The following is a 13,138-nucleotide window of genomic DNA, read 5'->3' as shown; positions in this document are numbered from 1 at the left end:
TGCCTTGTTGATAGTGTTGTTAAGAAGGTAGAAACTAGGACCTGCCTTGTTGATAGTGTTGTTAAGAAGGTAGAAACTAGAACCTGCCTTGTTGATAGTGTTGTTAAGAAGGCAGAACAGTTTTATTATTATGGACAGACTTCTCCACATCTTAGCTACTGGGGTGAAAATGGAAAAGAGTTTCCTAGGGTTATAGGCAGAAGCCCTGTTCTGTAAGGTTGCAATGACTCACTCAGCCATGGAGCTGGAGGGGAGGGCCGAGACAGGAGGTAAGGGAACAGTGCGAGTCATGAGATGTGGAAAGGAAGGAGAGTAGGGTTCGAAGAGGCAGAATCAGGAGGGAGAAGGATTTAGCAATAGGGAAAGATGATACGATAGAAGAGGAGAGGAGAGAGTAGTGGGAGAGAGAGAGAGAGCGAGCGAAGATTACGACATCACATTACCGTCTGTGTAAGGGCTGAGTGGTTAGGGTTGGAGGAAAGGGAGACAGGAAAGGAAACTAAGTAGTGATCAGAGACCTGGAGGGGAGTTGTGGTGAGATTAGTAGGAGAACAGCCTCTAATAACGATGAGGTCAAGCAAATTGCCTGCTTTGTGAGTGGGAGGGGACTGTGAAAGTGGGCGGGGACTGTGAAAGTGGGAGGGGACTGTGAAAGTGGGCGGGGACTGTGAAAGTGGGAGGGGACTGGGAAAGGATGAGGTCAAAAGAGAGGCAAGGAGGAGAAAGAGAGAAATGGAAAGAAATGAATAGAAGCAGACGTCGGGAGGTTGAAGTCGCCAAATATGAAGAGCCCTGAGCCATCGTCAGGAAATGAGCTTATCAAAGTGTCAAGCTCATTGAGGAACTCTCCAAGGGAACCTGGTGGGAGATAGATGACAACAATGTTCAGCTCATTGAGGAACTCTCCCAGGGAACCTGGTGGGAGATAGATGACAACAATGTTCAGCTCATTGAGGAACTCTCCCAGGGAACCTGGTGGGCGATAGATGACAACAATGTTCAGCTCATTGAGGAACTCTCCCAGGGAACCTGGTGGGAGATAGATGACAACAATGTTCAGCTTCAGTGGACAAGAGACAGCGACAGCATGGAATTCAAATGAGGAGATGAACAGGTGAGAGGAGATGGACAGGTCAGAGAGGTGAGGGAGGAGATGGACAGGTGAGAGAGGAGATGGACAGGGCAGAGGAGAGGTACATGTGACGGAGGAGATGGACAGGTCAGAGAGGAGATGGACAGGTGAGAGAGGTGAGAGGAGATGGACAGGTGAGGGAGGAGATGAACAGGTCAGAGGAGAGGGACACGTGACGGAGGAGATGGACAGGTGGAGAGGGAGATGGACAGGTGAGAGAGGAGATGGACAGGTAGGAGAGGAGATGGACAGGTGGCATAGGGAGATGGACAGGTGAGAGAGGAGATGGACAGGTGGCATAGGGAGATGGACAGGTGGCATAGGGAGATGGACAGGTGAGAGAGGAGATGGACAACAGGTGTTATAGGGAGATGGACAGGTGAGAGAGGAGATGGACAGGTGGCATAGGGAGATGGACAGGTGGAAGAGGGAGAAAAGAGAAAATGTCCAGTTAGGAGAAATGAGTAGCCCTGTGCCATCACCATGACGACCAGACGCGGTCGGACTACGAGAGAAACATGTAGAGAGAGCAGCTGGATTAACAGTGCTCTCTGAGGTGATGTCTCCGTCAGGGACAAAAAGTCAAGGGATTGAAGGGCAGAGATGAACTCAGCGTTCTTGACCGCAGAACGGTAGTTCCAAAGGCTGCCGGAGACACAGAATTCCACGTGGGTTCTCTGCACAAGGTACACATTAGAAGGGTTGCAGCCAAGGGGCGGGGAGTGTCTGTAAAGCCTACCGGGAGAGGTGCGAACAGGAATAGAAAACACACACACGTAGTTGCAGAGTTTTTTTTCTTTATTTTTCCCGCTGGATAGAGATACCCACACAATCCCAGACTTCACACAGGAGACTTCCTCATATTTCACAACAGCTGAAATAAATGCCATGTTTGCGATTTTTAAACGAACATCCGAGGGCATTATGAAGGCTAACAACCTTTTCTGTGTGCTGTAAGGGATATTGCAGTTTCATACGCAGGACAGCATTGGAGTAGAAAACTATCTGAGTTTTGTGTGATGTTGTAGGTAGGCTGATCTTTGTAGCTGCTGCCGTATCGTAGAGCCACTAGCCAGAGTTGCTGAAAAATTACACCAATACTTTGACTGCCTGTCTGCTTAGCCACGGTTTGCAATGATGATTAAAAAAATAACATTACATTGCTAATTAGACTGCGTGTCTGTGTCTTGCTTGTCGTGGATATGCTGCGTGGTAGCACCCTGGCGCAGCGGTCTAAGGCACTGCATCTCAGTGCTTGAAGGCATCACTACGGACACACTGGTTCGAATCCAGGCTGTATCACAACCGGCCGTGATTGGGAGTCCCGTAAGGTGGTGCACAATTGGCCCAGCATCTTCCGGGCTTGGACAGTGCAGGCTGTCATTGTAAATAAGAATCTCTTCATAACTGCGTTGGGCCAAAAAAACAATCTACAAGTTTACACGAACATGACGGACTGTCTGTCTTGTGCATCTGAACCGATAGTTTAAAGCTTGAGCTCTTTTCTATAGCCTGTATAGAGCATAATGTATGGTCTATACTTGGCATGTAGGTTTCTCACTTACGGGTGGTACCGATCTCTATATGGGGGCTGGGAATGGGCAGGGTGTATGCACCCTAAATATTGTATTATCTACTATATTAAAAAAGTGTAGTGTTTTTACGGACACTACTGTAGTATTTACTATAGTGTTTTTATAGTGTTGTACACTATATATACAAAAGTATGTGGACACCCTTTCAAATTAGTGGATTCGGATATTTCAGCCACACCCGTTGCTGACAGGTGGATTAAATTGACCACACAGCCATGCATTCTCCATAGACTAAACATTGGCAGTAGAATGGCCTTACTGAAGAGCTCAGTGACTTTCAACATGGCACCGTCACAGAATACCACATTTCCAACAAGTCAGTTAGTCAAATTTCTGCCCTGCCAGAGCTGCCCCCGGTCAACTGTAAGGGCTGCTATTGTGAAGTGGAAACGTCTAGGAGCCACAACGGCTCAGCTGTGAAGTGGTAAGCCACACAAGCTCACAGAACGAGACTGTGAAGTGCTGGAGCGTGTAAAAATGGTCTGCCCTCTGATGTAACACTCACTACCGAGTTCCAAACTGCCTCTGGAAGTAAGTCATGTCAGAACTGTTCATCGGGGGGATAATGAAATGGGTTTCCATGGCGGAGCAGCCTCACACAAGCCTAAGATCACCATGTGCAATGCCAAGCGTTGGCTGGAGTGGTGTGAAGCTCGCCGCCATTGGAGCAGTGGAAAAGCGTTCTCTGAAGTGATGAATCACGCTTCACCATCTGGCAGTCCAGACGGACGAATCTGGGTTTTGGTGGATGCCAGGAGTGCCAACTGTAAAGTTTGGTGGAGGAGGAATAATGGCCCCTTAGTTCCAGTGAAGGGAAAGCTTAACTCTTCTGCATACAATGACCTTCTAGAAGTTTCTGTTTTTCCAACTTTGTCACCTCAAAAAATCTCTCTCAATTTAGGTCACGGAGAGGCTAGCGTTTGTTCGATTTAGTTGCCATGACACCCATACCTAGGAAACCAATGAAGAAATGCATTGTCCCGCTTTTAGACTGAGATTTTAGATTTTGAAAGGAGAAAATGCGTTTCTCGTCTGGCCTATTTGGATTCGTATGCAGACAACGATCAATACATGTAGTTGACACATTAAACAAATATGAAATGAAAATGCATTACTTTGATTGGTGCATTACAAATGATTTCCGTTTGATTGATTCCCTCTCGTTCAAATGTCAGTCTTGGTGCAGTAGACGTTTTATATTTAATGACCAGGAGATGGCAGTATTTACCTGATATGCGAAGCTGACACCCTCAGCTGGTCAGTGTTTTTATTTTATTTATTTTTTTTACCTTTATTTAACTAGGCAAGTCAGTTAAGAACAAATTCTTATTTTCAATGATGGCCTAGGAACAGTGGGTTAACTGCCTGTTCAGGGGCAGAACAACAGATTTTTACCTTGTCAGCTCGGGGGATCCGATCTCTAACCACTAGGCTACCTGTCTCCCCAGTGTAATTCGTCATTGTAACCAGGAACACCATTTCAGTAATAAAACCGAAAGATGTGATGGGTAACGTTGCCTAAAACCTGAGGACCTGAGTTCGCTCCCCAAAACAAAACAATGCTCGGCTGGCTAATACAGTCGTGTGCAGCACCAGGGTCTGCATTTATAAAGCGTCTCACAGTAGGAGCTGATCTAGGATCTGTTTTGCCTTCTAGATTATAAGGACGGGGGGGGGGGGGGGGGGCTGATCCTAGATCTGTAATCCTACTCTTATGGGTAAGGTCCCTGACATTGTTGTCTTGTTGATCGTTGCGTCTTCCTGGAAGTCCAGCGGTTCACGGACTGTATTTAACAAGACAAGAAAAGTTGTTTGTGCGAGAGAGGGGGGGGGGGGGGGGGGGGAGAGGGGGAGAGAGAGAAAGAGAGAGGGGGGGGGAGAGAGAGCGAGAGAGGGGGAGAGACAGAGAGAGAAAGAGGGAGAGAGAGAGAGGGGGGGGGGGCCTGGTATCAGCTGACAGAGAGCTTTCAGTTTTGAATAGAGGTAAATCGTCTACTTCCTGGAGTGAATTCTCATAAACGTGTTGTGTTTACAAGTACATCGCGGAATGATTGCACACAACCAATGCATACTACAATGAAGTACAAAATATTACTGGAGATTGATTCATGATGATTCACTCTTGTGCCAACCAGTAATACAGTCACAACCAATCAATAGTCAAATGATTCATAACAACCAAAATGTCCTCATGGCTACTAATTCACATGAAGCGTATGTACACGATGCATCATTACCTCACCGTGATGGGGGAGCTCACTTCACCCAGTCAGCTAAGGTCGCCATGTCAGAGGAGCTCTTTAACCTAGAGCCACAGATACACAGATGGCTCTGCTCCTCTTACCTCTTACCAAGATAAAGGGGCTCTTCTTACCAAGATAAAGGGAGTCTTACCTATTACCAAGATAACGGGGCTCCTCTTACCTATTACAAAGATAAAGGGGCTCCTCTTACCTATTACCAAGATAAAGGGGCTCCTCTTACCTATTACCAAGATAAAGGGGCTCCTCTTACCAAGATAAAGGGGCTCCTCTTACCAAGATAAAGGGGTTCTTACCTATTACCAAGATAAAGGGGCTTTTACCTATTACCAAGATAAAGGGGCTCCTCTTACATATTACCAAGATAAAAGGGCTCTTACCTATTACCAAGATAAAGGGGCCCTCTTACCAAGACAAAGGTAGTCTTACCTATTACCAAGATAAAGGGGCTCCTCTTACCTATTACCAAGATAAAGGGGCTCCTCTTACCTATTACCAAGATAAAGGGGCTCCTCTTACCTATTACCAAGATAAAGGGGCTCATCTTACCTCTTACCAAGATAAAGGGGCTCCTCTTACCTATTACCAAGATAAAGGGGCTCCTCTTACCAAGATAATGGGGCTCCTCTTACCTATTACCAAGATAAAGGGGCTCCTCTTACCTATTACCAAGATAAAGGGGCTCCTCTTACCTATTACCAAGATAAAGGGGCTCCTCTTACCTAATACCAACATGCCCATAAGTTATTAATGCCCCCAACCTTCACCCCCATCTGGCCCCTGATAACCTTCCAGGAAGTCCCGAGCATCGAAACAGATTGTGCGGGCATGCATGTGGACCAGACTTGGAAGGCAGCGTGGCAGAGGAGAGGGGGGAAGACTGAGCAGGCAGTGATCGATGCCTGATACCCTGATGCCCTGATCCACCACGGAGACCAAGTTACCTGTTTACTCTAAGAACATTGTGTGTGCATCTATAAATGGAGATGTGGGTTTTCTGTTAGAGGTGTTCTGTTGGAGGTGTTCTGTTGGAGGTTTTCTGTTAGAGGTGTTCTGTTGGAGGTGCTCTGTTGGAGGTTTTCTGTTAGAGGTGTTCTGTTAGAGGTGTTCTGTTGCAGGTGTTCTGTTGGAGGTTTTCTGATGGAGATGCTCTGTTGGAGGTTTTCTGTTAGAGGTGTTCTGTTAGAGGTGTTCTGTTGGAGGTTTTCTGATGGAGATGCTCTGTTAGAGGTGTTCTGTTAGAGGTGTTCTGTTGCAGGTTTTCTATTAGAGGTGTTCTGTTAGAGGTGTTCTGTTGGATGTGTTCTGTTAGAGGTGTTCTGTTGGCGGTGTTCTGTTATAGGTGTTCTGTTAGAGGTGTTCTGTTGGAGGTATTCTGCTGTTCGCTAAAGCTCAGCCACTTAATAGTTACTTTCTAACATTTACAACTGAACATAGAGTACTGTTTGTAACCTACTGCTAATTTCAGATACGCCATGTTGTTTATGTTGTCTAAGTGCCACCATTGCAGTCATTACACAAGTATTAGCGCAGAAGATGGTATAGAGTGCTCGCAGTTGACATCACAAATCACCTAGCAGCCGCACCAGGTTCCATATTGGAAGACCAAAGTCAGTCTGTTGGAAGTTCTCCAATCGTCCACATGGCTGGCTGCGTTGTGCTACCACCGGAAACTTGCCCATTATTTTGTTTTGGGAGAACTTATTCAAGTTAGTAAATATATATTTTTTAAATGAACTATGTACTATGTATTATTAGCTAGCTATCTTGCTACAGAAACTTAGTGTGCAGACTAACTCAAATGAGCTGCTAATGTAATGTTAGCTAGTTAGCTAGTTATACACTATGTAATGTTACCTAGTTAGCTAGCTATACACTATGTAATGTTACCTAGTTAGCTAGCTATACACTATGTAATGTTATCTAGTTAGCTAGCTATACACTATGTAATGTTACCTAGTTAGCTAGCTATACACTATGTAAAGTTAGCTAACTGAATTAAATATCAGTCTGTAGTGGGTCAGACCTTGAGTCAGTCTGTAGTGGGTCAGACCATATAGTCAGTCTGTAGTGGGTCAGACCATCGATTCAGTCTGTAGTGGGTCAGACCATAGAGTCAGTCTGTAGTGGGTCAGACCATAGAGTCAGTGTGTAGTGGGTCAGACTATAGAGTCAGTCTGTAGTGGGTCAGACCATAGAGTCAGTCTGTAGTGGATCAGACGATAGAGTCAGTCTGTAGTGGGTCAGACCATAGAGTCAGTCTGTAGTGGGTCAGACCATAGAGTCAGTCTGTAGTCGGTCAGACCATAGAGTCAGTGTGTAGTGGGTCAGACCATAGAGTCAGTCCGTAGTGGGTCAGACCATAGAGTCAGTCTGTAGTGGATCAGACGATAGAGTCAGTCTGTAGTGGGTCAGACCATAGAGTCAGTCTGTAGTGGGTCAGACCATAGAGTCAGTCTGTAGTGGATCAGACCATAGAGTCAGTCTGTAGTGGGTCAGACCATAGAGTCAGTCTGTAGTGGGTCAGACCATAGAGTCAGTCTGTAGTGGGTCAGACCATAGAGTCAGTCTGTAGTGGATCAGACGATAGAGTCAGTCTGTAGTGGGTCAGACCATAGAGTCAGTCTGTAGTGGGTCAGACCATAGAGTCAGTCTGTAGTCGGTCAGACCATAGAGTCAGTGTGTAGTGGGTCAGACCATAGAGTCAGTCTGTAGTGGGTCAGACCATAGAGTCAGTCCGTAGTGGGTCAGACCATAGAGTCAGTCTGTAGTGGGTCAGACCATAGAGTCAGTCTGTAGTCGGTCAGACCATAGAGTCAGTCCGTAGTGGGTCAGACCATAGAGTCAGTCTGTAGTGGATCAGACGATAGAGTCAGTCTGTAGTGGGTCAGACCATAGAGTCAGTCTGTAGTGGGTCAGACCATAGAGTCAGTGTGTAGTGGGTCAGACCATAGAGTCAGTGTGTAGTGGATCAGACCATAGAGTCAGTGTGTAGTGGATCAGACGATAGAGTCAGTCTGTAGTGGGTCAGACCATAGAGTCAGTCTGTAGTCGGTCAGACCATAGAGTCAGTGTGTAGTGGGTCAGACCATAGAGTCAGTCCGTAGTGGGTCAGACCATAGAGTCAGTGTGTAGTGGGTCAGACCATAGAGTCAGTCCGTAGTGGGTCAGACCATAGAGTCAGTCTGTAGTGGGTCAGACCATAGAGTCAGTCTGTAGTCGGTCAGACCATAGAGTCAGTGTGTAGTGGGTCAGACCATAGAGTCAGTCCGTAGTGGGTCAGACGATAGTATAGTTGGCATCAGTCAGTGAGGGCTCAGAATCCAACCACTCAGATGGGTCCAACTAGCCATTTTGTTACATAGGCACTTGATTTACTGACTGGCCCCATCCCTACATCTCACAACTGAACATTGGGGCCTTAGGGCCATTACAGTGTATCTAAAATATAGACCAATTGTGTCAAATTAATCATATCATAGGCTAATGTCTATCTGTATGGCCCGGGCGCAAATTGTATACCAAATAGCCTAGACACTGGGAGGTAACACCTTTACTCAGAATATGGCAGAACTTGTAAATAAACTATGTAAGGGAACAACGTCAAGGGCAGTCAATGTCGGAATTTACCAGCGTAGCCTCATAGAACTCTGTGGGGGACTTCCATTCAGAGAGGGCAAGTCAGAACATGAAACCTAGGAGCCAACATTTGTCTGAGGCTTTAAAACAACTGTAAAACAGTATGGTGATTTAGTGGAGAGTACGGACTGTATTTTAGTGGAGAGTACTGACTGTATGTTAGCGGGAGAGTGGGAAATGTGTTTGAAATGGGAATGAAGCTACTTGAGTTTTTACAAGTACAGATAACATATATTAATATTATACTACCGAATAAACTAACAGTGACTCAAGACACGGAATAACCCGAAGGGTGTTGAGAAGTCAGCAGATAACTTCCTTGGCCATTCTGAGCAACACCTAGTCTTAAAATGGAGGCATGCTGGAAATGACATCACTGGGTTTTCTTTAGAAGGAAGATTCTCTTTCTCTTACTATTGGTTGTGTTGTAACTGTTTACGTCTACAGACTGCAAAACCAACACCCAAAACTTCCAATGATAAGGACGCTAAAGGTAATTAGGTACTCTAACTACTGCATTACACTGATGTGTAATGTTAGAAAGTTTTGCCAGTTTGGGAACTCTGAGACGAAGTACCACGATCAGTGGTGGAGAATAAAGAGCCCCCCCCCCCCCCCCCCAACAATGTAAAGTAGATAACTGTGCCTGATTCTGATTTGTTGATCTGTGGGTCTTCATTGAAAACCCATGTAATGACCATGTGAATTTATCTCATGAATTGGTCTGTGAAGGTCATAGACACACCGGTTGAATCAACGTTGTTTTCACGTTGAACCAACGTGGAACAGAGGTTGAATTGAAGTCTGTGCCCGACGGGAGGTCGATGATTTGCATGACACAGTTTGACGTTTTTGTTTCGCATTTTGCTACAACACCACCAGTGTGACAGAGGCAATAAGGCTGCTGGTTTGTATTGCAAAGTGACATCATGGAAAAGGTTCAGCATCTACTTCCTTGTTTGGGGACAGCGTCACATGCGTAAACGTGTAGCCACTACTATTCTGCCAGCAGCACAAAGGGTGACATCATTTTCGTATGGTAATGCCGAATCCTTCAAAATAAAAACCTGCGTTTCAAAACATTGCCATGTGGATAATTCGACTCAAAAGATTTTAATCAGTGTCCATTTATATTGTGCTTATAAGCAAATGCAAGAAGACAGTTATGGAAACAATTACAAATATTTCTAAAAAAATACAATGTTCAGATTGGTATGTTTACAACATTGAGCTGTAGAGAAACAAATATGATATACATGCTGGTGTAAAAGTGGGGTTGGGATTACTCAGCAGGGTCTGTAGAATCTATCCACATGGTGTTATTTACATGGAGGACTGAGGTCTAAATACCCAGCATGCCTTTCTACTCAACCCAATGCAATACACTGTAGGCCAGGAATGGGCAACTCCAGTCCTCAGAGGCCGGAGTGATGTCACACTTTTCCCCCAAACACAGCTGATTAAACTAACTGCTTTCTAATCCGAAGATCATGATTAGTTGACTATTGGAGTCAGGTGAATTAGCTGGTGCTGGGGGGGGGGTGAGTTGCTCCTACCTGCTGGGGCAGGGGGGGAGGAGTTGATCATCTCTGCTGGGAGGGATGAGTTGATCATCTCTGCTGGGGCTGGGGGGGATGAGTTGCTCCTCCCTGCTGGTGCTGGGGGGGATGAGTTGATCATCTCTGCTGGTGCTGGGGGGGATGAGTTGATCATCTCTGCTGGGGCTGGGGGGGATGAGTTGATCATCTCTGCTGGGGCTGGGGGGGGATGAGTTGATCATCTCTGCTGGGGCTGGGGGGGTGAGTTTCTCCTCCATGCTGGTGCTTGGGGGGATGAGTTGATAATCTCTGCTGGTGCTGGTGGGGATGAGTTGCTCCTCCCTGCTGGTGCTGGGGGGGATGAGTTGCTCCTCCCTGCTGGCGCTGGGGGGGATGAGTTGATCATCTCTGCTGGGGCTGGGGGGGATGAGTTGCTCCTCCCTGCTGGTGCTGGGGGGGATGAGTTGATCATCTCTGCTGGGGGGGATGAGTTGCTCCTCCCTGCTAGTGCTGGGGGGGATGAGTTGCTCCTCCCTGCTGGGGCTGGGGGGGATGAGTTGCTCCTCACTGCTGGGACTGGGGGGGATGAGTTGATCATCTCTGCTGTAGGCCTATAAATTACATATTGACCTATAAAGAAAGAACAATTCTATGTTCAAACATAAAGGTGGGGTTGGGATTACTCAGTAGGGTCTGTAGAATCTATTTATGGTGTTATTTCATGTAGTCCGGAGGTTTAAATACCCAGCAACACCAGGAGGGGATTAAGAAATCATAGGCCACGGGGTAGTGGTTGACAAAAATAAATGTATTGGTTCATCAGTTTAGACTTCCCTTTTCAGCGGTAGGCATTTGCTTTCCAAACTGTACGTTTGTCCCACGATTGCAAACCGACAGCTGCAACCAACCATAAAATATCATAGAAATATAATCGATAGATGGAAGTTCCCATTCAAGTCAGGATCCATTTGTAACGCTTGTCTGTGGAGGAATAGGAGAGATCGGACCAAAGCGCAGCGTGGTACTTGTTCATGTTATTTATAAAGAAATTGAACACTGAACAAAAAACAACTACGTGAACGGACGAAACCGAAACAGTTCTGTCTGGTGCAGAATACAAACACTCAACAGAAAATAATTACCCACAACTCAAAGGGTGAAAACAGGCTGCCTAAGTATGGTTCTCAATCAGGGACGACGATTGACAGCTGCCTCTGATTGAGAACCATACCAGGCCAAACACAGAAATACCAAATTGTAGAAAAAAGAACATAGACTGCCCACCCCAACTCACAACCCTGACCATACTAAAACAAAGACAAAACAAAGGAACTAAGGTCAGAACGTGACACCATTGCCAGTGTACCCATGAGTTTAACAGTTAAATTGCCAGGGCTAGAGGTTCCATAACCCTTCTATAGATTATATGTCTATAGCCACAACAAGCTGTGTATTTGATATGCATGCTGTCCAAACCGCAGACTTCCTGACGGCAGACATACTGGTAACTACCAAAATAAAGGAAACACTTGAGTAAATGAGGAGTACAATGTTGATGTTATGGTGTGGGGTGCATTTTTCTGTCATGGTTTAGGTCCACTAGTAGAATCTATATATTTATTCTGTAGTAAAAAATAAAATAATATTTATATTAATTAGTTACCCAATCAAGGCAGGGCCCCCCAGTTACCCAAGTGGGCCCCCTACTTCCCCACCCCATCATCTGATGATTAGCAACAGGCAGTAGGCAGCAGGCAGCAGGCAGCAGGCAGTAGGCAGCAGGTAGCAAACAGCAGGCAGCAGGCAGTAGGCAGCAGGTAGCAGACAGTAGGCAGCAGGCAGCAGGCAGGAGGCAGTATCCAGCAGGTAGCAGGCGGCAGGTAGCAGGCAGTAGGCAGTAGGTAGCAGGCAGTAGGTAGCAGGCAGCAGGCAGCAGGTAGCAGGCAGCAGGTAGCAGGCAGCAGGAAGCAGGCAGCAGGCAGTAGGTAGCAGGTAGCAAACAGCAGGCAGCAGGTAGCAGGCAGCAGGTAGCAGGCAGCAGGAAGCAGGTAGCAGGCAGTAGGCAGCAGGTAGCAAACAGCAGGCAGCAGGCAGTAGGCAGCAGGTAGCAGACAGTAGGCAGCAGGCAGGAGGCAGTATCCAGCAGGTAGCAGGCGGCAGGTAGCAGGCAGTAGGCAGTAGGTAGCAGGCAGTAGGTAGCAGGCAGCAGGCAGCAGGTAGCAGGCATCAGGTAGCAGGCAGCAGGAAGCAGGCAGCAGGCAGTAGGTAGCAGGCAGCAGGCAGCAGGAAGCAGGTAGCAGGCCTCAGGCAGCAGGCAGTAGGCAGCAGGTAGCAGGAAGCAGGCAACAGGCAGCAGGCAGTCTACACTCATTGAGAGCTCATAAATCCTCTTGTGGTTGGCGGTTGTATCAGGCTTCAGGTAAGACCATACTGTAGACTGTGTTGAAGTAACAATGTTAATTGCAACCACGCGGGGCAGGCAAACGACAGGTCAAGGCAAAAAAAAAAAAAAAGAAATACCTTATTCACATAAGTATTCAGACCCTTTGCTATGAGAGCTCAGGTGCATCCTGTTTCCATTGATCACCCTTAAGATGTTTCTACAACTTGATTGGAGTCCACCTGTAGTAAATTAAATTGATTGGACATGATTTGGAAAGGCACACACCTGTCTATATAAGGTCCCACAGTTGTCAGTGCATGTCAGAGCAAAAACCAAGCCATGAGGTCGAAGGAATTGTCCATAGAGTTCCGAGACAGGATTGTGTCGAGGCACAGATCTGGGTAAGGGTACCAAAACATTTCTGCAGCATTGAAGGTCCCCAAGAACACGGTGGCATCCATCATTCTTAAATGAAAAAAGTTTGGAACCACCAAGACTCTTCCTAAAGCTGGCCTCCCGGCCAAACTGAGCAATCGGGGGAGAAGGGCCTTGGTCAGGGATGGTCACTCTGACAGAGCTCTACAGTTCCT

The sequence above is a fragment of the Oncorhynchus mykiss genome, chromosome 6, assembly GCF_057628025.1.
Source record: "Oncorhynchus mykiss isolate SJ-2025 chromosome 6, ASM5762802v1, whole genome shotgun sequence".
Lineage (NCBI taxonomy): Eukaryota > Metazoa > Chordata > Actinopteri > Salmoniformes > Salmonidae > Oncorhynchus > Oncorhynchus mykiss.
This window is presented reverse-complemented; position numbering follows the sequence as displayed.